This window comes from Gigantopelta aegis, unplaced genomic scaffold (assembly GCF_016097555.1).
Source record: "Gigantopelta aegis isolate Gae_Host unplaced genomic scaffold, Gae_host_genome ctg5400_pilon_pilon:::debris, whole genome shotgun sequence".
In the NCBI taxonomy this organism is placed as follows: domain Eukaryota; kingdom Metazoa; phylum Mollusca; class Gastropoda; order Neomphalida; family Peltospiridae; genus Gigantopelta; species Gigantopelta aegis.
In genome coordinates, this window is record NW_024534387.1 from 7513 (window position 1) to 31754 (window position 24242).

Below are 24242 nucleotides of genomic sequence, written 5' to 3' on the forward strand. Positions count from 1 at the left end.
ACTTGGATACCAAATTTATTTTGAACAATTAAGGATGCCTGTCAATTTTTAAATAATTAACTTACATAATTTCTGTGAACTGAAGACCTTGAATTTCATTTACAGCAAAGCCTGTATGTGATATATATAGTATCAGTATCTGAGTGAGTGTATATTATATTACCTCAATACCATATCTGAATATAGAGAAGTACTGGAACCATTGAATCCATTCAGGTAGAGATGCCAAAGCAAGAAGAAATCCACCAAATAACTAAAAAAATGTATGAATAGAGAAAACAAGTAAGGAATTTGAAGACACATACAATTTATAGAATTAGATCAGACAAGTTTTGTCCTAATACTTTTAAAAAAACAGAAAAAGAACATGTACACAGTAGCTTAGATCTATATACATAGAGTGAGATTATAACAGAATTAAGGACAAAAGAACAGAGCTCACGAGAGCTCTGTTCTTTTGTCTTTTAATTCTGTTCTAACCCACTTTGTCTATATGATATCGAGCACTCTTCAACAGACTTAGATACTTCAGTAGAGTGAGATTATACCTGATGCATTAAGGACAATATAAACTCACCATTTGTATAACATATGACATTGCAGTAAGTAGTGTAGCTATACCAGTGATATTAACCATAGCACTAATCCAAAAGCAATTGATTCAGCTCCAATAGTAGTAAGAAACATTGTGCCAAAAAATATGAAAACTTTCAACCGCAAGTTGGAAACCTAAAAATGAAACATTTATATTATAGATAATTATATCACAGCAGTTCTATAGTTGCTTAGTCCCATACTACTATTACAGTGTATTATACAACCTCTATATTGAGGACACTTGTTCTAGTCTCATACTAATACTACAGTGTATTATACAACCTCTATATTGAGGACACTTGTTCTTGTCTCATATTAATACTTTAGTGACCTAGGACATTTGTTCTTGTCCCATGCTAATACTTTAGTGTATTATACGACCTCTATATTGAGGACACTTGTTCTAGTCCCATACTAATACTACAGTGTATTATACAACCTCTATATTGAGGACACTTGTTCTTGTCCTATACTAATACTTTAGTGTATTATACAACCTAGGACATTTGTTCTTGTCCCATGCTAATACTTTAGTGTATTATACAACCTAGACATTTGTTCTTGTCCTATACTAATACTTTAGTGTATATACAACCTAGGACACTTGTTCTTGTCCTATACTAATCTTTTAGTGTATTAAACATATAACCTCTATATTGAGGACATTTGTTCTTGTCCCATGCTAATACTTTAGTGTAATATACAACCTCTACATTGAGGACATTTGTTCTTCTCCCATAAGTGGTATTATACATGAAGAGATGTTTAAATATAATATTGTAAGGGATTTAGATAACTTCAGTAAGCCTATTTTATCATCATCGCAACCATATTCACTTAAGTTATTAATGCAATAGAATGGATTTCAGCAAATTAGGGATAAATTACTCCTAAAGGGTTAAAACTTTAATGACTTAAGAATGACAATTTGTAATTTATCACTAATTTACTAAAACCTATTCTATTACAGAATTATGATTATGTCTTTTAAAGTGTTATGCTTTAAGAGAAGACACCAGGACCACAAATGAAAGGTCATTTGCGACAGTGAATTGTTATACTGATTGGTCACATACAATGTAATCTCATGGCAATACATTTTGCTAGGACAAAAAGCTGGTCTTTTCAGCTTAGAACTCCTATGAAAGTTGAAGCTCTTATAGATTTACTAATGTATAGATACAGGTAATTATTTTTCATAGTTATGCGTGCCAGGCACTCTTTACTATAAGCTAGGAACTTTATCTTACTATCTCCCTCCTATTCCTGAAAGTGAGTAACAATCAGTGGTTACTATCCATTGCTAGTTATATTGCTAAAATCCAAATCTGTTAGAGACATCAATCAATTGTCATTTAGAGAGAAAGAATCCTTATAAAATACTCATCACATTGCTTCTTAATTGCCTTTGACATCAAGCTAAATAACAGTGACTTACCCAACATAAAATAGACAATTACTGAGTAGAAACAGAGAGGAATAAATCTCATTGGAACAATGTCACAAATAAATCTTTGCTACAAAATACACAGAGACTCGATAGAATCCACTAGCATTTTCATGTCTAGAGTATACAAGGGAAAAGAAAGGGAAGAGATAAGACAGAAGAAAAGGAAGTTTTAACACAACATAATTAAAGACATTCATACATGAACAATGCTTTCTGTGTAATAAAGAGATCCACAGCATTCATATTAGTAAAGATCTGGTTCATTACCATAAAGAATATAACACCCAACCTGAAAAATAACAATAGCAATACTCTCTATATTAAATTGTCAGGACAACTAGTACTATATTATATTAGATATATAAAGATTCCAATAGGATACTCAAGTACCTATCAAGATATCCATTAGGACCAGTGTCTATTTGGAAGTAAAGAGCACCTACAACAACACCAAATATGACTGTCACTAGAACCTAAAAAAGGCAAAGTTGTTACTGGATATTAAAGTCATTAGTTATGTAAATAATGTAATTCGCTTTATATACATTTGTATAGTACCTTTATAACAGATGCTTGAGGATTACGAATTAGATTGATTATTGAACGTACTATCACAACTAACAACTATAACCCGCTTGTGTTCAAAATGTAATATATGTCTCATGAGCCATATATCAGAGTGATGCATATTAATAATAGTACAATAATTAAACCACAACAGACAGGAAGCATTAAAATTAATGAGATTGTAATAACTATTGTATAACAAGTAGTACCTGCAAAAGAAATTAGTAGCATATGTATAACTGGATTTCAACTTTGTTCTATCAGCTTTTTCTTTCTCTTTAAGTGTCTAACCAGTTCTTTTGATCGAGTGTTATTAGATTGTCCAAGGAATGACTGGTTATAGGAATTAGCTAATTTACATTCTTCTTTAATAGCAAAAGAGTCTACAAGAGAGAGAGAAACAGAGGTGAAAAACAGAGATTAAATGTACTAATGTAATAACTATACCTTCCTGAATATCAGGTGCTTGTCTCTCACATTCATTAATAACATCCAACATAAAAATCTGCAGGATTATCATGTTCCTCACAAATATAACCTAATATAAGATGACATCATGTGACGTTCACATGACAAATCACATGACTTGTACCTTGTCTGCTGAAATGTTCCAATGCCATGTGACAAGGACCATGATAGATGAGGTCACCACGAGAGAGAAGGAGTAGGGTATCAAAAGTTTGAATATAGAATACCGAGGTTGATGAATAGACATAATAATAATACGTTCACTGTTGTTATAACACAGTCTGTAATGAGACAGTTTGTCTCTATAACTTTATCAAAGTAGACTCACAATATTGTATAAAATTCACATAATTTATAATATGCACCATTTTATTAAAGTTATTATAAATGATTTAGCCAGACTTTGAGGTATTTATTGCAAACTATGTAATGTACTGTAAGTAATGCATGCATCTTTTTACTAGTGTATTTAAAAACAATACTTAAAAATAAGATTATAATTATTCAAAATTGTCCAAATGTATGTTTGGTGATAGTTGCTGAAAATGTAGGAACAAACTACTACTATTACTAAAAAAATTGCATGTGAAACAATATTTTTTGGTTTTAGTGCTGCATAGAAGTATTATCTCTTAAGGTTTAAAGTGCCTGCTTTAATTATAGCCAGCCTTAACTTAAACCATTAACAATAGAGTAAATGCCTAATGATGGACATTAGTCCAAAAATACCCAAGAATATTGTACATATTAGTTGGAAAAAACATCATTGTTGAATAATTAAAACAATCTACATCTATGTTATATATTTAACACTAACTGTTTTAGTAGTTTTTACAACAGAGACTGCTGTATATGGCATCCAAACCAGTAGTAGGTTCATCAAGAAACAATACTTGAGGTTCTATTATTAACTCCATTCCAATGTTAGTCCTCTTTCTTTCTCCTCCACTAACTCCACGAAAAAAACTCAGTACCAATCTAGTATGTAATATTAGATGTGAAAACATACATGTAACTCACACATTGATAATTGGTACATGTACATGTATGCACAAACTGACATGCAAACATGTAAGTATACATGTGATGTATCAATATTCTCATTAACATTATTTGACCTTTGTATTAGCGCAGTCTGTGAGACCAAGTTCATTTAAAACTTTCTCACACGCGACTCTTTCTCTCTGCCCATGTCATACGAGTAGGAAGTCGTAATGCAGCAGAAAAAAACAAGTTCTCCTTCACAGTAAGAGTACCCATGACCACATCATCCTAAAGGAGAGAGAGAGAAAAGTGTGAACAAAAGGACATATTGTGATATCATACCAGAAACTCATAATACAAAGTAAAACCATACTATAATTGTTTAAATTGTCTTAAGATTATTTTGATGGTATTGTTATTGCTATTGCTTTTAAGGGCTTTTTCTTAGTTTAACAATTAGAGAGTTAGTTGAAGCTACAGTATAAAGCTGCTCAGAGACATTATAACTTCAAATACCCTTCGATTAAATTTGAGATGTTCATAGTTCATTGGTTCTATGCAAATCAGCAATTTCCTAAAGCAGAATTATTTCATTCATTCTGAAAAGTCACATAGTTCATATAAAAAATGTAAAATAAATGACATGAAGTCCCAAACAATTATAGCACAACACAGCCTGAAAAGTGAGTTAGATGAAATTATTATTACTACAACATTTCTAACATTGTTGTAACAAACTTATTCACGATATCACACGACTAACAAACCTCACAAGAACATTATTAACCTTGCATGCAAGCTACATGGTAAAAGTTTAGTTATAACCTTGGTACAGTTTCTACTAACATATCAACCTCATTCTCTATATTAAGTACTTGTGTTACTACTAACTTGAAGCACATAGCCACTGATACATTTGAAGTTGTCAGGTGTCTCTCTCCATTGACAAGGACCTTACCACTAAGTCCTTTCTTATTTTTACGACCAGATAGAATATCTAATAAACTAGAAGAAAAAAGAAAGATTTAAAAGAAAATAAATTTAGATTTAGATTAGCAGAATGATACTATAAGAAAATAATAATATTTTGTCACTCCTTTGCTTGTCCCATCTACTTGATTGCTAAATCTATTGTCAATCCAAAGTACATCTATTTATCAACCCATAACACTTTGTACTTACGAAGTTTTTCCACTTCCAGTAGGTCCCAATATAGCATTAAGACCTGGTAACATAAGTCCATTCACATTATTAAGAATACGTTTATTAGGTAGCTTCTTGCAACATTTCCTTTGAGTGACCTCATAATTAATATCATAAAAACATACACCTCTTGGTGAAGTGAGTTGGTCAATCTATTGGATAAGAATAAAGAAATATTTTGTATAAAATAATAGAAGATGATTCAACTAGATAGGTACCTTTTTGTCATCAATAGTGACAGAACAGTGCTTATGTTCACATCACCTAATATATACAAGAAACATTTATATACTATTCATTTGTACAGCCATGCATCAATCCATCTGTTCATCAATTTTAACCTTCTCTGTATGAACTACTTTAACTCTTGTAGAAGATCTATTACTCAGTGCAAAAGAGTCTTCATCATTAACTATATAGAAATAATACACAATATTATATACTACATTACAAACTAATTACTTGCCTATTTATAATGTATAAATTAAAGTTGGATATATATATAAACACACACACCATAACTAGGCTATGAAAAGTCAAGGTTTAATTTTCTATGTTATTTCTTAGGCATTAAATGCTATCTATACAAGTTCAAGGTAAGTGTGGTTAACTTAATTATTTGAACATTGATTTAAAGTTTTAGACACTAAACAATACATAAAACTGAATACAAGAGTAAAAAATCAATTATTGCAGGTCTATAAATATTGTGTGTTTAAATATAAGATGCAAAAATAAAAAAAATTGTCCTCTTGCAATAATTATATGTGTGTGTGTCATTGTTAAGTACAACACTAAAACATAAGGTGTTTATATTAGATACTGATAAAAGTGAAGTAGGGTAGCAATGAATATGATAACCAAGTAGATGCTAGACAGTTTATCACTAATATAAATAAATGTAATATCTAAACTACTTAAGGTTAATTAGATATTATTCAAAGAAGAGAAAAGAACTTGTAAAAGGAAGAGGTCAGTGCGTCTCATGTCATGATTACAATTATCTTTTAACACCCTCTTATTGACTCAATATTTTAATATTAACATATATATTGGATCAGTGAGTCACAATGACATATACTAGATAATAACTAAGTTGTCACTTACTATAGCACAGGATTTATTACAAGGTTGTCGTTGTTCATGCATGTATTATTAATGAAGTGTTATACATACTATATTAATTTTAATTTAAGTTAATTGGTATGTCTCTCTTTAGAGTCAATTATACTTCAGAAAGTATGTTAGATGACTTCTGATTAAGAAAAAATGATAAATAAAATTAATAATTGCGTGTAACACTTCACTTAGTAAATAAAGCCTCAAAGAAAGCCATTGACATCATTAATGCAGACCTCTCAACTCACACGGTTTGACTGTGTGACACACGGTTTGGGGCTAACTCACATGGTCACACGGCGATGGTTTCATTTCTCACGGAAAAATTTTGCCTAAGTCCCACGGCCATACCTCTGCACACACACACACACAGTACATGTATGTGTGTATATGTGGACCTCTAGCCGAATTAATGAGATTCATGAGCAATAAATATGAATATTAATAAGAAATTTTGTCTAAGTCCACAGTCACACCCTTGGCCACACCTCTGTGCACACACCCCACACGGTACATGTATGTGTGGAGCTCTAGCCGAATTAATGATATTCATGAGCAATAAATATGAATATTAATAAGTCTCACTGTAGCTTTTCTCTTTCAAGTTAAGAGGTCTGTTAATGTAATGACTTTGGCCAGGTGCATTATTTTAGTCTGCCACACCCACCATAAAAACATTACTCTTTATGAAAAATGATTTGGTTTCATTTTATTAGAAAAATATCTAAAATATTCATTTCTTATCAGTAAGATCTCTGATGAAATCTCTAAGATTGAAATACTCTAAGAATTTCTCAGAAAATTATCACTTTCATTGTACAGTTAGTGATTTAAGTTACAATAATTAATTCAGTTGATGTAATAAAATTAGATGCACTTTGTACATCATTTCAAATCAACTATTACTAACATGATACTGGCAATAATCTGTGTATAGTATTTGTCTACACTAAAAATATTTTGTAATCAGTGGTTAAAAACATGTGCTCATATTGACTGATAATCTAGTACTGACTGAACAGGACTTGAAAATATAGGATTCTCTTTCATACACACTGACACACACTAGCATACAGATAATATAAATTGACTGAACTTGAAAATTAACAGGTATATATTAATACTACAATATATAGCATAATAACTCACACATGGTCTCAATTTCCATCTCTTCACGGAAAGCTACTCCTGGACTCCCGACAAACCTTCAACCCTTCACTACGAACGAAGACACCGCGCGTTATATACTGTTATGTAAGAGAAGGAAACTATTTTATGATATTCATAGTTATTATGTATCAAACATAATACTTGATTATTATCAGAAAGGTCACTTTTGTCTTCTGAAATTACAAGACAGACATCCATACAATATTATTAAACAATTTGACCCTTAATTATATCTTGATATGATACTAAAGAGGCTTGGTGAATGATGATTAGAAGGGGAAAACATCCTTTTGTTCCATGATTGAATTGAATGACTAAGGCAATTAATTATAAATCAACTGAAATCCAAGTAAAGATAATTGGGTAAGACTAGTTAAATGTAAACATAACATATCAAATTAAGGTTAAGGAGTATCTCCAGAAAATAGAGATAATTAGATTCTATCACACCTAAATTAATAATAGACAACATTTAATAAATGGAGTGGGAGAAACAACTAAAAAGATAGATAGACTGTCTTAGACATGATTTGTTGAAGTTTCCTAGTTAACTTGTTTACCTCCCCTGTTAAGTTTATGATATATTATTTTATATCAGTGTTTAATGGACAACATTCAATAGGAGGTCAAAAGAGGGAGGTGACAAATTTTTGTCACAAAGAACTATCTGACTTTTTAAGCAGTGTAAGATCTCTGACTCTAGTAAATGAAATGTAAATGTGAAACAAGAGAGAGTATATTTGTAAAGAACTGGAAACAACAGCCAGGCTGCATCTAGCTGCATGAGAACTATTTGCATGAGGATTGAACATGAGTTTTAAAAATAATGAGGTGGTGGGGGAGAGGAATTCTATTTCTGAGAAACATTACAACTCCAGTTCTCAGCTTCGTAGATAAATAAAATATCGCTTTTCTCAAAGCATGGAAAAAAAGTAAATTTTACTGTTGATTACAGTTTGGCCTATGAAAATAGATAATTTGACTCTAATTCTTTTTTACTTTTCTGTCTGAACATTATATAGTCAGAAAAAAATTAATAATATCCAACAAAGCAAGAATAAACAAAATATATTTTGCAAATAATTGCTAAATATTAAAATAAACTTGACGAAGCAATTTAAACAGTGTGACCAGAACAAATATGATTTTATTAAAAAGTAAAATTGTATCTGCAGATATTAAATAATCTATAGACAATTGACAGATTATAATGATAATAATGTAACTATTGTAATCTAAATATTAAAGTAAAAGCAAATCAAATTTGTTTAAGACAAAAATTCAACTCATCATTTCTCTTTCTTCAATAACCTCAATGTAATATATGCTAGTGTCATAAAGACAACTGAACATAGCTAAACCAATCCAATCATAAAACAACCAATCAGGATCAAATCCTCGTATTTCAAGTAATTCATCTCCTGAAAACAGTCTGAGAGGTTCCATTGCTAGATGTATAAAAGATATCTTATTATTATGCAAGCTCTCATAAAATACAGTATACTAATCACTATACTAATACACTACTATACTAATACACTATACTAATACACTATACTAATACAATATACATAAAAATTAAGGACAGTCCTGAAACTTCGGTTTTAAATAAGCCTGCATTACTACCAATGCATATGACATAATGGTGTCCTACACAGTATATGCAGATATTGCTAAATTATTAGCAAGAGTATTATCCATTTGTCCTGTAATACTTGCCATATCTTAGTTGAGCTTATAATATGATGTGTATGGAGGGTATTTGAAAAATATATTGAGAAGATAGGTACAGTATAAAAATTATAGCATACACTTAACAGTATTGGTAGACGTTGGTTTACTTATAAAGTAACAAAAAAAATAAAACAATGTCTTTAGATACTCAAAATTGATAAAATTTTCACCATTGATAATGATCATAAACAGTTAACATTACTATAATCTTCTCTTTCACCTTGTTGTATTAGCTTATACATCATTATAACACTTGTTCTATTTTCATGCTTCACAGGTCAGAAATTAGAATGCATGATAAGAATTGAGATGTTGTCTCAATCATAACCTATTACACTTAATTTTTTTAAAGCACTTGGAATGATCCTTTAACTTATGTGTAGAAATATAAAAAGTACATCCAGTATACATTATTGGTCATATTGTAGGGTAAAGTCAACATGATGGGGAGGGAGGTGCAGTCTCCAAGTAAGCAGTTATTACTTATTTTCTTTGTTTCAAGTTGTATAAACTTGTTAAAGGAAGCACAATATAGTTAAAGACTGCATGGCCATTTTGTACGGAATATTTACCTATTTTGGTATTCAATAAGACCAATCTTTAATCTACTTGGATACCAAATTAATCTTGAAGAATTAAGGATACTTCTCAAATTTTTTAGATATTTAACTTACATGATTTCTGTGAACTGAAGACCTTGAATTTCATTTACAGCCAAAGCCTGTATTGTGAGATATATAATATCAGTATCTGAGTGAGTGTATATTATATTACCTCAATACCATATCGGAATATAGAGAAGTATGAAACCATTGAATCCATTCAGGTAGAGATGCCAAAGCAAGAAGAAATCCACCAAATAACTAAACAGAGAAACAGACGATTTAAATATATTCTTTCAATTCAGTGGAGTAACATATATATGTGATTGGCATAGATTTATGCCTTTAAGTTTAAATAGCAAAATAACAAAATGCTTTAAGTATACATGTTCGCTATGAATTATGTCCATACATACAGAAATGGTGAAGCTATATGAAACAATAGTTTATTATATAGCATATCACTTTCAAGTTAATATTTACATAAATTTGAGATTTCATGTAAATTCATGGGATAAAGTAATACTATATAATAACTATGAATGTTTACAGAAAGTTGAATTCGATTCTTAAAAGTAATGTATGTATTATTCCTAGAAAATAACCTGCTATAGTGTACTAAGGATGATATGAACATACCAATTGTACAACAAATGACATTGCAGTTAATAGAGTGGCTACACCAGTGACATTAACCATAGCACTAATCCAAAAAGCAATCGATGCAGCTCCAACAGTAACAAGAAAATAATGTGAAAAAAAGTATAAAGAAACTATCAGCAGCAAGTTGGAAACCTAGAATGGACAAATTAAATCATGACTGTAAAAATGACTGGATGACATAATCCATTAAAACAGTTAAAATATTTTTAAAGTCTATATATCAGGTTTAATTTCATAGTTATTATTTTTGCAAAGCTCGGAATTTTGTTAACGTATTTTTTATTTCAGTTTACAAATATTTTTTCCCACCAAAATTATCCACTATACTGTAGTTGACTTACCCAACATAAAATAGACAATTACTGTATAGAAACAAAGAGGAATAAATCTCAATGGAACAATATCAGAACCATCTTTGCTATAAAAATAGACAGACACACGATAAAATCCGCTAGCATTTTCATGTCTAGAGTGTGCAATGGAAAAAGTGAGACAGAGAATAAGAAAATTTAGTAAGTTAAACAATAAAGACATCCATACATAACAATGCTTTCTGTTTAATAAAGAGGTCCACAGCATTCATGTTCATGAAGATCTGGGTTCATTATCATAAAGAATATAACACCCAACCTGAAAAAAAACAAGTATTTAAATAGCAATACTCTCTTTATTATATTGTCATATATTATTGTTATATTAGGTAAATTAAGGATTTTCAATAAAATATACTAATTACCTATCAAAGAATCCATTAGGACCAGTCTCTATCTGGAAGTAAAGAGCACCAACAACAATGGCAAAAAACACTGTCACTGCAGCATCTAAAAAAAAAGTGATTATAGGCTTTTTAAAATATAATATTACTAAATACATTACAACATTATAATGAAGATAAGTAGACTCCTGTTACCTGTACAATAGATGCTTGAGGATTTCGACTAGATTAATATTACTGAACGTACTATCACAACTAGTAACTACAAAATAAAAAAATATAAGTTTATAAGTACATTGCATATGTTCATATGACAATGACAATGATGGTCAGTTTATAATGTCATATAACGTTTTTTTAATATTAATGAAACCTCTCAGACAACAATAATTAAGCACAGCAGACAGGAAGTAATTAAAATTAATAAGATTGTTGTATAACAAGTAGTACCTGCCAAAAGAAATTAGTACATATGTATAACTGGATTTCAACTTTGTTCCATCAGCTTTTTCTTTCTCTTTAAGTTGTCTAACAAATTTCCTGTGATCGAGTGTTATTAGATTGTCCAAGGAATGACTGGTTATAGGAATTACGCTAATTTATTCTTCAATAGCAAAAGAATCTATGAAGAGAGAGACAAACAGAGGGAAAAACACAGAGATTAAATATACTAATGTAATAACTATACCTCCTGAATATCAGGTGCTTGTCTCTCCACATTCATTAATAACATCCAACATAAAAATCTGACAGGATTATCATGTTCCTCCACAATATAACCTAATATAAAGATGACATCATATGACAAAGTCACATGACAAATCACATGACTTGTACCTTGTCTGCTGAAATGTTCCAATGCCAGGGACGAGGGCCATTGATAAACAAGGGTACCATTCAACAGATAGACCGGACCCGTGATATGAGGGTATCAAAAAGTTTAAATATAGAATACCGAGGTTGATGAATAGCCATAACAACAATACGTTCACTGTTGTATAACACAGTCTGTAATGAGATGTTAAGAGTTATTAATTTTATTAACAATCTATATATACATAACCCCAATATCTAGCATAAAAAAATAAAGATAGACACACTATCCATAAAGACTAATGCATATATTGTGAATATACGGGGCTAAAAACTACACATTGTACACAAAGAGCATGAATTTAATTCATTAGGCCAACAGTCAACAAGTTGCCTTGACCTAAAGTATGTGCCTATATTCTAACATGCTATTTACAAAAAGTAGAAATATAGAATATAGAAATATAGAATTATTTCAGGCATACCAAATATGTGTACATAGCTTTTAGGAAAAATCTATATTAACAAGCTACTTTGCAGTTTGTATTGACAGTCATATTTATCATTATTGGAATGATGCAAGTACTTTCTACATCTTGATTTTTTATAAACATGACTGTTTTAGTAGTTTTACAACAGAGATGCTGTATATGCGCATCCAAACCAGTAGTAGTTCATCAGAAAATAACACTTGAGGTTCTATTATAACTCCATTCCAATGTTGTCCTCTTTCTTTCTCCTACCACTAACTCCACGAAAAAACTCTGTACCAATCTAGTATGTAAAATATTAGATGTGACATCCTGTATGTACATGTACATTATTACATGTACATATGTGTATTATCTATGTGAGTATTGTAGGTATATTCAAATTAAAAAGTACCTTGTATTAGCACAATCTGTGAGACCAAGTTCATTTAAAACTTTCTCCACACCGTCTCTTTCTCTCTGCCCATGTCATACGAGTCGGAAGTCGTGATTTGAGCAGAAGAAAAAAATAAGTTCTCCCTCACAGTTGATAGTAACCCATGACAACATCATCCTAAAGTAGAATGATGAACAAAGGACATCTTGAAGAGATCATGTTATGAGTCCTCATGACAAATATGGCTAATTTCATTAACTGCACTATGACTTGACTACACTATTTGAAATTTTTCCATATATTTACATACATACATGCCACTTAGGACAGCCATTCAAGTAGCAAGAATGTTAACATACCTATAAATACAGGTGATATAAACATCAGCTCAATTTAAAATTCATTCTCTATATGCGTGTTTGTGTTAGCACTAACTTTGAACAACATAGCCGCTGATACATTTAAAGTGGTCAGGTGTCTCTCCCTCCATTGACAAAGGACCTTACCACTAGTCCTCCTTCCTTATTTTTAACGACCAGCTAGAACGTCTAATAAACTAGAACAAGAAAAAGAGAAAATATAAAAGTAATAAATTTAGATTTAGATTAGCATAGAAGATGCTATAAGAAAATAATAATATTTTGGCACTCCTTTGCTTGTCCATCTACTTTGACTGCTAAATCTATCCATTTCAAATCTAACGTAATCTATTTATCCACCCATAACACTTTGTACTTACGGAAGTTTCCACTTCCAGTAGGTCCCAAAGTTAGCATTAAGACTTGTAACATAAGACCATTTCACATTATTAAGAATACGTTATTTAGGTAGCTTCTTGCAACATTTTCCTTTGAGTGACCTCATAAAATTTTTAATAATATAAAAAACATACACGCTCTTGGTGCAAGTGAGTCGGTCAATCTAATTGGATAAGAATAACAGAAATATTTTGTATAAAATAATGGAGATGATTTAAATAGATAGGTACCTTTTGTCATCAATAGTGACAGAGGCAGTGCTTACACCTAAAACAATAAAAAATCTTATCTATCCATTCCTCTTTATCCATTAATCCACCATTTCACTACGTGTACATGTGACATTAATCAGCTATTCATCATTATCCATACCTGGCTCTGCAGGAACTACCGTCACTCCTCGCAGATGCTTTAATAACCAGCACAAAAACAGTCTTCACCATTAATACTATAGTAGATATGTGTGATTTTGACCAGTTGTTTATGTAATATTACCTTAAGTAAAGTAATACGTTATGACCGTAATTTATATACCATCAATATTTGACCTAGTAACATAAGGTTTATAAATGTATTCTAATGTAAATTGATTAGTTCTATTTTTTGTATATTTGTATACCACTGGGATAAAATAGTATGACACTATATGTCTCACTGATTATAAATCATGTTATTTATCCCAACAATATAGTCAGTATCTAATTTAACATTGTGAGTCATTGCTGAATGTTCTGTACTTACAGATCGAGTATATACATGTACATAATAATATACAAATGTGGTCATTGACTACTATCAATAAGTATAGACAATATAATGCTATGTTCATTAGACTCAATATTATTATACATGCTAACAAATCAGCTGGATGTCATCTAGTGACATAATAGGTGACAACTTAGTTATATTAATCACAGCAGTGTACTTGTTATTAGGATATCTGGTACATAGGTTATAACTCAGCCATATCCATAATTAGGTTGAGAAAATTTTTAAATAAATTCTTTATAAGAATCCGCTTTAACTTGAATGACATATCACACCATCTAAGAACAATTATTTTATGGGGACAAAAAGGTCTATTTGGTACCAGAGAAGCCTCCAATAGGAGTCACTTTGTCTCCAACAAGCAAGAACAATTATTTATGGCACAAATGTGTTAACTGTCTACTAAGAGGAAGTCTTCAAATAGAGTCACTTCGTCTCATGCTTAGACACCCACCTCACTTGCGGTGAGATAAGGAATCTGGTGGCTTTCGTTCAATTTGTTGAAGCATTCTAGGACCTCACTCACAAGCAAATGGTGGGATCCCCGTGAAAGATTTGTAAGCTCTAGAAAATGCGAAATAGTTACGTTCTCACACTTGTGATAGGTCCATAGGCACTACTTTTGATCGAATTATCCTTTTACTTTTACACGTTATAACCTTTGTTTGGAATGTTTTAGCAAATAAGTTGGTGTGGCTGAGACAAAATAGAATTTCAGCATTCTTCAATTCCAAAAATTAGATTGAACTAAAGTCAACCAGACACCCTTTTCCCATTAAAGTACGAGCGGCTCTGGGCACAAAGATAAGGAGGTCACCAAAGACTTACGTTATCTAACTGCTTTAAATGTTAATGATGGATTTCACTTCCGAGTTAATTATAGCCGCTTTAGTTTAGCAATTATGAGTCACTACGCACCGTATAACTATAATACAAACACTCATAGACTTAGATGGATTATTCTATTGAATAAGATACCAAAATGTAATTCTTATACCTGACAATACCCATACCACGTATTACTCTATCTGACACCATACTGTGTAAGAGTGGTATTACTATATTTAAAACAAAGCAAAATTATAATATCAGTCCTTTAATTAAGGTGTAATAGGATAGAATAATGTACTAGTACTGTACAATACAGTATTAGTACATACCTACTATACATTTATTATGTATGTATGTATTACTACATGTCCTACTACCATATATATTACATACAATAACATAATTATTAATTTCCATCACCAATGCTTTTACAACATTCTCATTTAGCAGCAAGTATGTTCATTAATCTTTTTAAAGTGTCTAACAAGAAGTATTATGCTAAATATGATTCATAAACCACTTTTTAAAAAGATAATTGGAGCTAGAATGAGAAAGAAGTCTTTATCTTGATAATGTGGGATCACTTTTTTGTGTCCAAAATTGTCTAGAAGGAATACCTTTGGTTATTGAAACTATTGTCAATGTTTTTTTCATGCTACATTGAACATGACAGTTAGGGACCACTCTAGAATACGCTAAATGTATTGTAACTCATGGAATGTAGCTGTATACACCAACAATACTAATACCATTCATAATTTAATAAATCCCAATTAGTAGTAGTGACTTAACATGAAATCAAAAAATTATAAGATAAGAAACTTGGATTATTCACTTGTACATGTCTACTATCGCTTTCCTTTAAATTATCCCATCTTACTCCTATTGTCCCACACCCACACACACACATATAACAGTCTTGTAAGCCAGACCCAAATCTCATGATTGCTCTCATATAATACGGACAGGAAAGAGAAAGAAAAAGTGTCGGGAGATTATTAATAAGCAACTTGTTCTACATATATTACCTGTTTACATCAAACTTTCAACCTGTCACAAAAGCAAGCATTTTGATGTAAATGTTTTAGATATTTTATAATGATAGTTCGTGAAAGTAGTTAGTTACCGCTCCAAGGGTGAAAATCAGTTTCCCTAATAGCAGTAGCTTGTTGCTTTAATAGATAATAACCAGTGTTTTTAGTATTACTTAGATTTGCTTTATTAAGTTCTATCTTGCCAGTCCACATGAGACATTTTAATTTTCAGTTTTGCCCCATCATAACATGAAAGTTCTTATTCAATGTCTCGTCCATCCTTCAATTATAGGAGTTGAGTCTGACTTTGCAAGACACACCACTACAACACTACAACATATCGACAACACTAGCTCTAACAACTTTGAGTATAGCATGTGGCTATTACAAGTATATGAGAAATTCAAAGTCAGGTTTTTATAGAACATAACGTTTTTGAATACTACATACTATACTTACGCATAGTCTCCATTTCCATCTCCTTCGTCTCGGGGGGGATGGAGGGTCAGCTAACTCACGTACCTCCTCTTTAATTTAACGAACGTGTTTTAATTTTGATATCATAGTTAGTAAAACCAGAACACTAATTTATTTGTAATTAATTTATAAAAAATGATTCATTTTAAAGATGTAAATGAATGATATAAGATTTATTTATTAATTTGGGATTGTACAAACGGAGAGGATGACCCTTGTAAATGAGGTTCTAATTGAGGTACAGGTTAAATTAGATGAATGGGGTTCTAGTTTAGTGGGTATGACTCTACTTGATGAGTTCTATTTAGATATAGGCGGAGATGTCACTGTTGTTTACATGAGATCCTAATGTGTCGTCGTATTCTTGATGTCTGTTTACTGATGTAGTTGTGTGTGGTAAAAAAACCTCATAACCAAAAATTTGAATCATTAGTAAGAAAATGCATGAGCAATGTCTCTGTCATGACTGGTTACATTTGGTATAAAGATAAAAATACAAACTACTTCACATATGTTTTTTTTGAATCGGACCTTTGTTTTTACATGTATTAAATGTACAAGTCACTACCTTAATACCTTACAAACTACAAGTCTGTATAAATAACAATATCCTTAGTACAATCTATCAAAAACTATACTTATACAGTACATATACTACCATAAAACATTATAAGTAACTTTTTCATTTATGATAGTGGTTAGAGTTTTTTTACACTAAACAAACTTATAGTGTATATAAGTAAACATGTATTAGTTTAATATTCAATATACTTTGGAATAGTGTAAAGAGATAGGAGAAAGAAAGTGGTTGACTAAACGATTAACTGACGTTATCATCTTCCTGCAAAAACTCTTTCTACTAGTATATTGACTTACTGAACTGTAACTCTAAAGAGAAAAGTAAAGAAGTTTTATAATTACTAATCCACAATAGTGGAATTTAAACAATATATGATAATTATTAATATTAGTATCATTACAAATGGCTATGTTTTTAATTTATAACGATCATCTCTATTATAACAGAATATACTAACTAGTTTTTATTGATGGGATTGTGAGGACTCTGACTGATATATCATTTCATCATCAATACAACCCTAATGTCATTATAGCAATATCATTTATTGTGTGTAAAGTTTATGTGTCTTTGTTGTTTTAACTCACTTGTAAAAATCTTCTATCATTTCTTTCTCTGTTGGCATTCCTCTTTACTGATTGTGAAGGTGATTTACAATGCTATCTATATCTGAACAACTGACTGACTTTGTTTCAATCTGTAATTCATTCATTGATGGAACTAAAGTGGGTATTTGTGTGTGTGAGTGTGAAGGTGCAAGTGGATATTGAAAGATTACAGTTGAATCAGATGATATACACAAACAGAATCTTGACTAACTACATAGATTTGATAATTGTTATTGTAAACAAGTGAGAACAAGGAACTACTTCACTATAGGATTGATAGGTTAATATCTACATGTACTTGAAAATATACTTTACCATTATTGAAACTTTTTTGTCAGTGGGTTCAAAGAACTACTGTGACCTCTGAGAAGATGTTCTGGTATTTATAGAGGCATTTGTGTTCATTAGATGTACATGTGTATCTGAGAATCTATCATAAAGTCCTTTATTGTAGCCTGCTACCATCACTGGTAGTGTGGGGCTCTTAGAGGTGGCTCTCTCCCCAAAAATCCCATTACTAACAGCACTACATGGTCGATCTGTCCTGTAGAAGTAGATAGTTGGAATGAGATATATTATATATGTTTTAATGTACTGTATAAGATGACTAAAAGTCTTTATTCAAGCTATGATACATGTCCATGAAAACATTTATGTTATATAACAGTATTTATTTTATTGAAGGGACAACTGTGATAAAGAAAAACATTAGCCTTTCCAATTATTATGTTAACCAAGATCACTTCCTTGACAAATAAAAATGAGCTGTACTTATTTATCTTTGCTCTTTTTGTAATTAGTCATCTTGTTTTACTTGTTCTCCTGAGATCCAATTAAATGGAAGATAATTAATTGAACTGAAATATAAACGACAAAGCTCCTACCTAAACTGTTTCAATAACGTAGCCTTATAGCATTATTAATTGAACTGAATAAAAATGCAACAGCTCCTTCAAACTGTTTCAATCATGAGCTTATAACTTATGAATTGAACTGAATAAATGACAAAGCTCCTCCAACTGTTTCATATGAGCTTATTAATTGACTGAATAAATGACAAAGCTCCTCAATTGTTTTAATAATGACTTGTAATACTACTGTGTCCACTGTTGAAATACTCAATATTATTACTGACAATTGATTGGTGTCCTGATAATATGTGATTGAGTGTCCTGGAATAGAATAGATTAGGATGAATGAATTAATGAATGACGAAGTGATGGGATGAATGGATTATATGCAATTGATAAATGGATTAATATATTATATGTAATAGAAGAATGATAAACAGATGACCATGGATTGATATGGATGGACAAATCTATGGATATATGATTGATACATAGATTGATGGATAAAATGAACCAGATTATTGGATTAATATGGAATCTGATTATTAGAATGACCAAGTAATGAGTTGTTGAAGGTGACCTGTATTGTATAGTTGAACAGACAAAGGTATAGACATTGACATTTAAAATACCTTCCATGTAAGTATATGACACAAGATATTTTTATTTCTTGCGCCAGTTTTTCTCTGACTCCAGGAGGATCCATTAGAGGAAAACGCTATCCCTACATATGAGGTCGTCCTGGATCAAACTCTTCTCGCTCATTTGGGGCCATATTTCAAGCAACATACTAGCCTAATAACAACACCATAAAGTATGTTTATCCCCATTTATTACCTCTGAATAAAGATCACAGGCTTCTTCAATCACGGTGACTGTCCAATGACTTCTCTTAACTTCACTGGCCTCGTTTGCTGGACAACAACTTTGAATTATGTCCCAAATAGAAGGCGGTAATTCAAAAAGCCTCACTTAAAGTACTGCTACTTCTGTCCTCATGAACTCAAACTTTTCTTAAAACTAAAAACTGCACACAGGAGGCCATGTTTGTTCGTTTGTTATGGCAACAAGTAAATCTCCGCCTACTAATCTAGACGGACGGACACGGAGATTACTGGACCATTAGTGCACAAGGTCACATCATCTCGCATTCTAGTTGACGACAGCTTCCACTTGAAGCTCTCCTGCATCTCCCTCTCCTTTGTTTCTACTGACTGGCTACTTCTTTGTAGCAAAAGGGTGGTCCGGAGACGCTAGGTATGGAGAATTGAGGTGTATCTTCTCAAATGATTTTAGATTCCTGACATACTTGAATATAATTTCATGATGGCATATAATATGCAATGGGAAAAAGAAATCCATTGAACAATGGATAAAACAACAAACCAGGAAAATCACTTGTAAGTGCTAACATTATTAACTTAAGTTTTTCGATATTACATACATATATGCATTTCAGTCATTTCCTTCTCTCCCACTCTCTCTAGGAACCTAACTAGGCAGGATATATCAGTCCTCAGATTCACTCTCCATACGATAGTCATTCATTATGCATTCCCTCTTCTCATCACAGTACAAATGTACCACACTCTCCGTCAATTTTTAAACCTACCAGTGAAAGTTCCAGTATGAATGTAACCAGTAAGCCAGCACTCCCTGCTCTCTTAGTGAGACGGAGTACTATGGACAGTATTTTGTTAAAGCCTCAAAGAAAAAACCTTTCAGGTAAGCCAATTTTATATACCTCTTATATCCTAACTTGTTATGTAGTAGTTGATTCACAAAATCTGCAACTAAATATGGTTTAACCTAACCAGTTTACAAGTGTTTTAGATAAAGCTTAGTCTCTTTACTTGTGCTGGTTACAAGTATATCTAGTGTAATACGAGAGCTTTAAATGATGTTATGTGTCAAATATTTCATTAGACTTTGTCTACCATTTCCTCATTGAAGTTCAATCACTATTTTAACCTGTGACTATTATGTATTTAGAATTGAGTAACTTACATGATACAGTTAAAGTTTGACTCATTACATTTATTAAGTAGCAATAAACATGAGACAAAAGTGAAATCTTTAAATTCAGCATTCACTTGTTAAGGCACATTCCTAGAATTACTATATTAAAGATAGTGTTGTCACCAATATAGGATTTTACTGATATTCTGATAACCAATATTAAAGTGCCAATTAAACCTGATACCAATAGCCAATCAGATATAATTAGTTTACTTTGGTTAACTATATATTGGTTATAATGAATATTAACAATGTGAATAAATGATATAATACAGCTGTGTTTTGTCCTGAGGTGGTAATGAGGGTAGTTCTGTTGAATGGCTTGGTAGTTTGTTTCCTCTTGATACTGATTAACCACATGCTTTACATACTTTTTTTTTTTACATTACTTTGTGTCCACTCCACAGTAAAGTGAACCCAAATAGGTGATCTTTTCTTTCAACATTTTCACAGTCAATCAATGTTTAATATGCAACCACATGATATAGTAAATATATCATACACAGTAACTATATCAGCTGATATTGGTAAAGAAAAACTGAAAAATATATGATATTCAGCTGAATGAACCAATCCTCCTACTATACTAAATACTATTGGTGCAATACTAATTAAAGAGTTGATGTATTACGTTATAGTTGAGTATAGTTGCATTAGTGTTGTGTTACTAAACTCATTAGATATATTATTGAGCAGATGTTTGTAATTGCATTTATTACATAAAATGAATTGTGAAGTTTTTTTTTCTTTACAGTCAGTTCTCACACAACTGAGTCCAGTCATCTCCTTCAAGCTAATCACTCTCCCAAGTCTCGTTCCATGCCATCTTCTCCTTGAAAGAAGAAAAAAATAAATGCTACAAAAGTTACCAGTATTAGTCTAAGTCAAGATTGTCTGTAGATAAATCACCATCTAGATTCCGATTCTCTCCTTCCCCAGAATCAATGGACATCCATAATGCTACCAGTTGTCAGAATAAAACCACCACAAATTCTATCTGATCAATACAGACAAGTAGCGTGTTAAAACTGCTACCTTCAAGAAAAACAAAAGAGACAGCCAATGTTACAAGCAGTAAATTTACTTCAACATCTCCTACAGAAACACACAACAACAGAGTCAGCTAGCTCTTCCAATAAAGATATCTCACAGCTACCAACATATCAAAGTGATAACTATATCACTGAGAAAGATTTGACTCTAATATCGCAAACTATAGGACCTCGATTACTCACTTAACCAGTGAACTAGGTCTGCCTCTAACAGAATGGGATTACGCTTGTAACAACTTCAAGTTACCAGATACTCAAGCATTGTATATTCTTCGTAAATGGCATAGTATAAAGGATAGAACTGTTGGTGAATTAGTCCAGCTCTCCATGCTGCTGGTCTCCTGTTGTGGCTACTAAGTAATCCTGATTGCTATGGCAACAATAGTTATATAGACACACATATGTTGCTATGGTAATCACTTAGAGTATATGTGAACAATGTCTTTTGTTACCATGAAACCATTAGATTGAATCACTTATTAGTTTTTTAGATATACATTCTACAAATGCCAAAGACAGACAACTATTTCTGGTTCACAAATTACTATGCTTTATTCCACTTTATATTATTACAAACTATGATTTAGAGTTTGGGAAGCTTGGAAATGGTCTCTAGCAACAATATAAAAGTAATATAACAGGTACTGAATTGAATGAATGTCCACTCTTGGCTTCTGTAAAACTGCATGCACAGGTTGTTGCTATGATGATTATTTAGGGTATAAAATATGTGCATGATTTATTACCAATGAAGCAATACAATTTGATCTGTCTCAGGTGTATATTCTATGGATATAAGTCAATTAATGTTTACTACAATGTAATGTTATACTTTCTCTCTGTTTGCTAGGATACAGTTTGGACAACTGAAAGAATGTTTACAGGTCAGTATGCACTGAAATTATAAAGTAGACAATTAATCTGTGTAGCATCAACGATATATTGTTTGCTTAAAGGCAATTACCCAATCTTTGACTTCCAGCACTGGTACAATGTCTTTCTCTATAGGATACTTTATCTTGTACTAGTAATAAGGACAGTCAGCTGTCAGCTTTTTCCACACCAACCAACTGGGAAACTAGTGACTGCTTCAAAAAGTTTTCAGTTGCGTCAAACAGGATTCTCTTTGCAAGCAGAAGATGGTACAATTAATGAAGTCACTATGAGGTAGTTTTAAGAATACTATACATGCTCACTTACCACTCTCTCTCAGTATAATTTTGACAGCATTAGTCTATTCTCCTCATTCATTATTTTAAATCCTTTCTCTCTTTCTCTAGTGGTAGACCAGAAGCACAGACTGCCAACTTTACTTGATACAAAAAGAGACTCATTCTCATCAAGTCCATCATACCTTGTATCAAATAGAGGATCAGTCAGACTACCAGCAACAGACACTAAACAACTGCAATCACTAACTGAGTCATCAACTCATATGACGTCTCTACCTTCTATAGATGTTGTTAGCTATCATACTGACAGCAAACAAGATGATACTGAGAGTATTCACTCACCATCCACTATATAATATGTCCTAGTCTCATTCCTATACTCAATCATGGGATGAGTCTTACATACACTGGTATTTTCATTCTGTGTTTTGTACACAATTCTTTTATTCATTATTTCATTGAGTTGTTAAAAGAGTTAATTAACATGCCAGACATTTTAAAATTAACTAGAGTATTGTGGTTGGTTACAGGTGGACAGTATTAACTCTTTTGTGTGAACAAGCAAAGAAATAAATCTGTAGTCACTTGTGATATACTTTTGTCTTTTTATCTGATGTGAATTTGTCTAAGCTTAGGATAATATTAGTGCATTTTACCAACAACAGTCTCTTATGAGGATTGAAGATTCAAGTACATACTATTAACAAAGGTCCTGTGGAGCTTGCACATATTGAAAGAATACTTTTATTAAAATAGTGTAATCATTATTCATAACAATATGTATAATGAATAAAGATATAGATAGATCTGAATATATGTCATATAGTGACCTCATCATATCAGTGGGTCAATTCAGAATAAATATCAAGTACGTACTAGAAATTGTTTATTTCACTGAAGAGAGTGAAGAGAGAGAGACAGAGAGATGGGAGAGGAGAGAGAGTGAATGCATATAGAATTGACTACTTATTTCTTAGATTATTTCTAATGACTCCACTGTCATCAATTACATAATTTTATCTCTTCTTTCTCATTACCTTAATCCATCCATTAATGTCAATAAACTGATTAACTAAACTATCATATGCAGCACCAGCAGCAGACTGATCACTCTGCCTATAGCAATAAATCTATTATAAT

General features: G+C 31.6%; 1 pseudogene; it reads right to left on the minus strand.

Moving 5' to 3' along the window:
* Nucleotides 1-661: 661 nt before the first annotated feature.
* The window catches only part of LOC121366355, a 28812-nt pseudogene continuing 5231 nt past the window's right edge, over nucleotides 662-24242 (minus strand).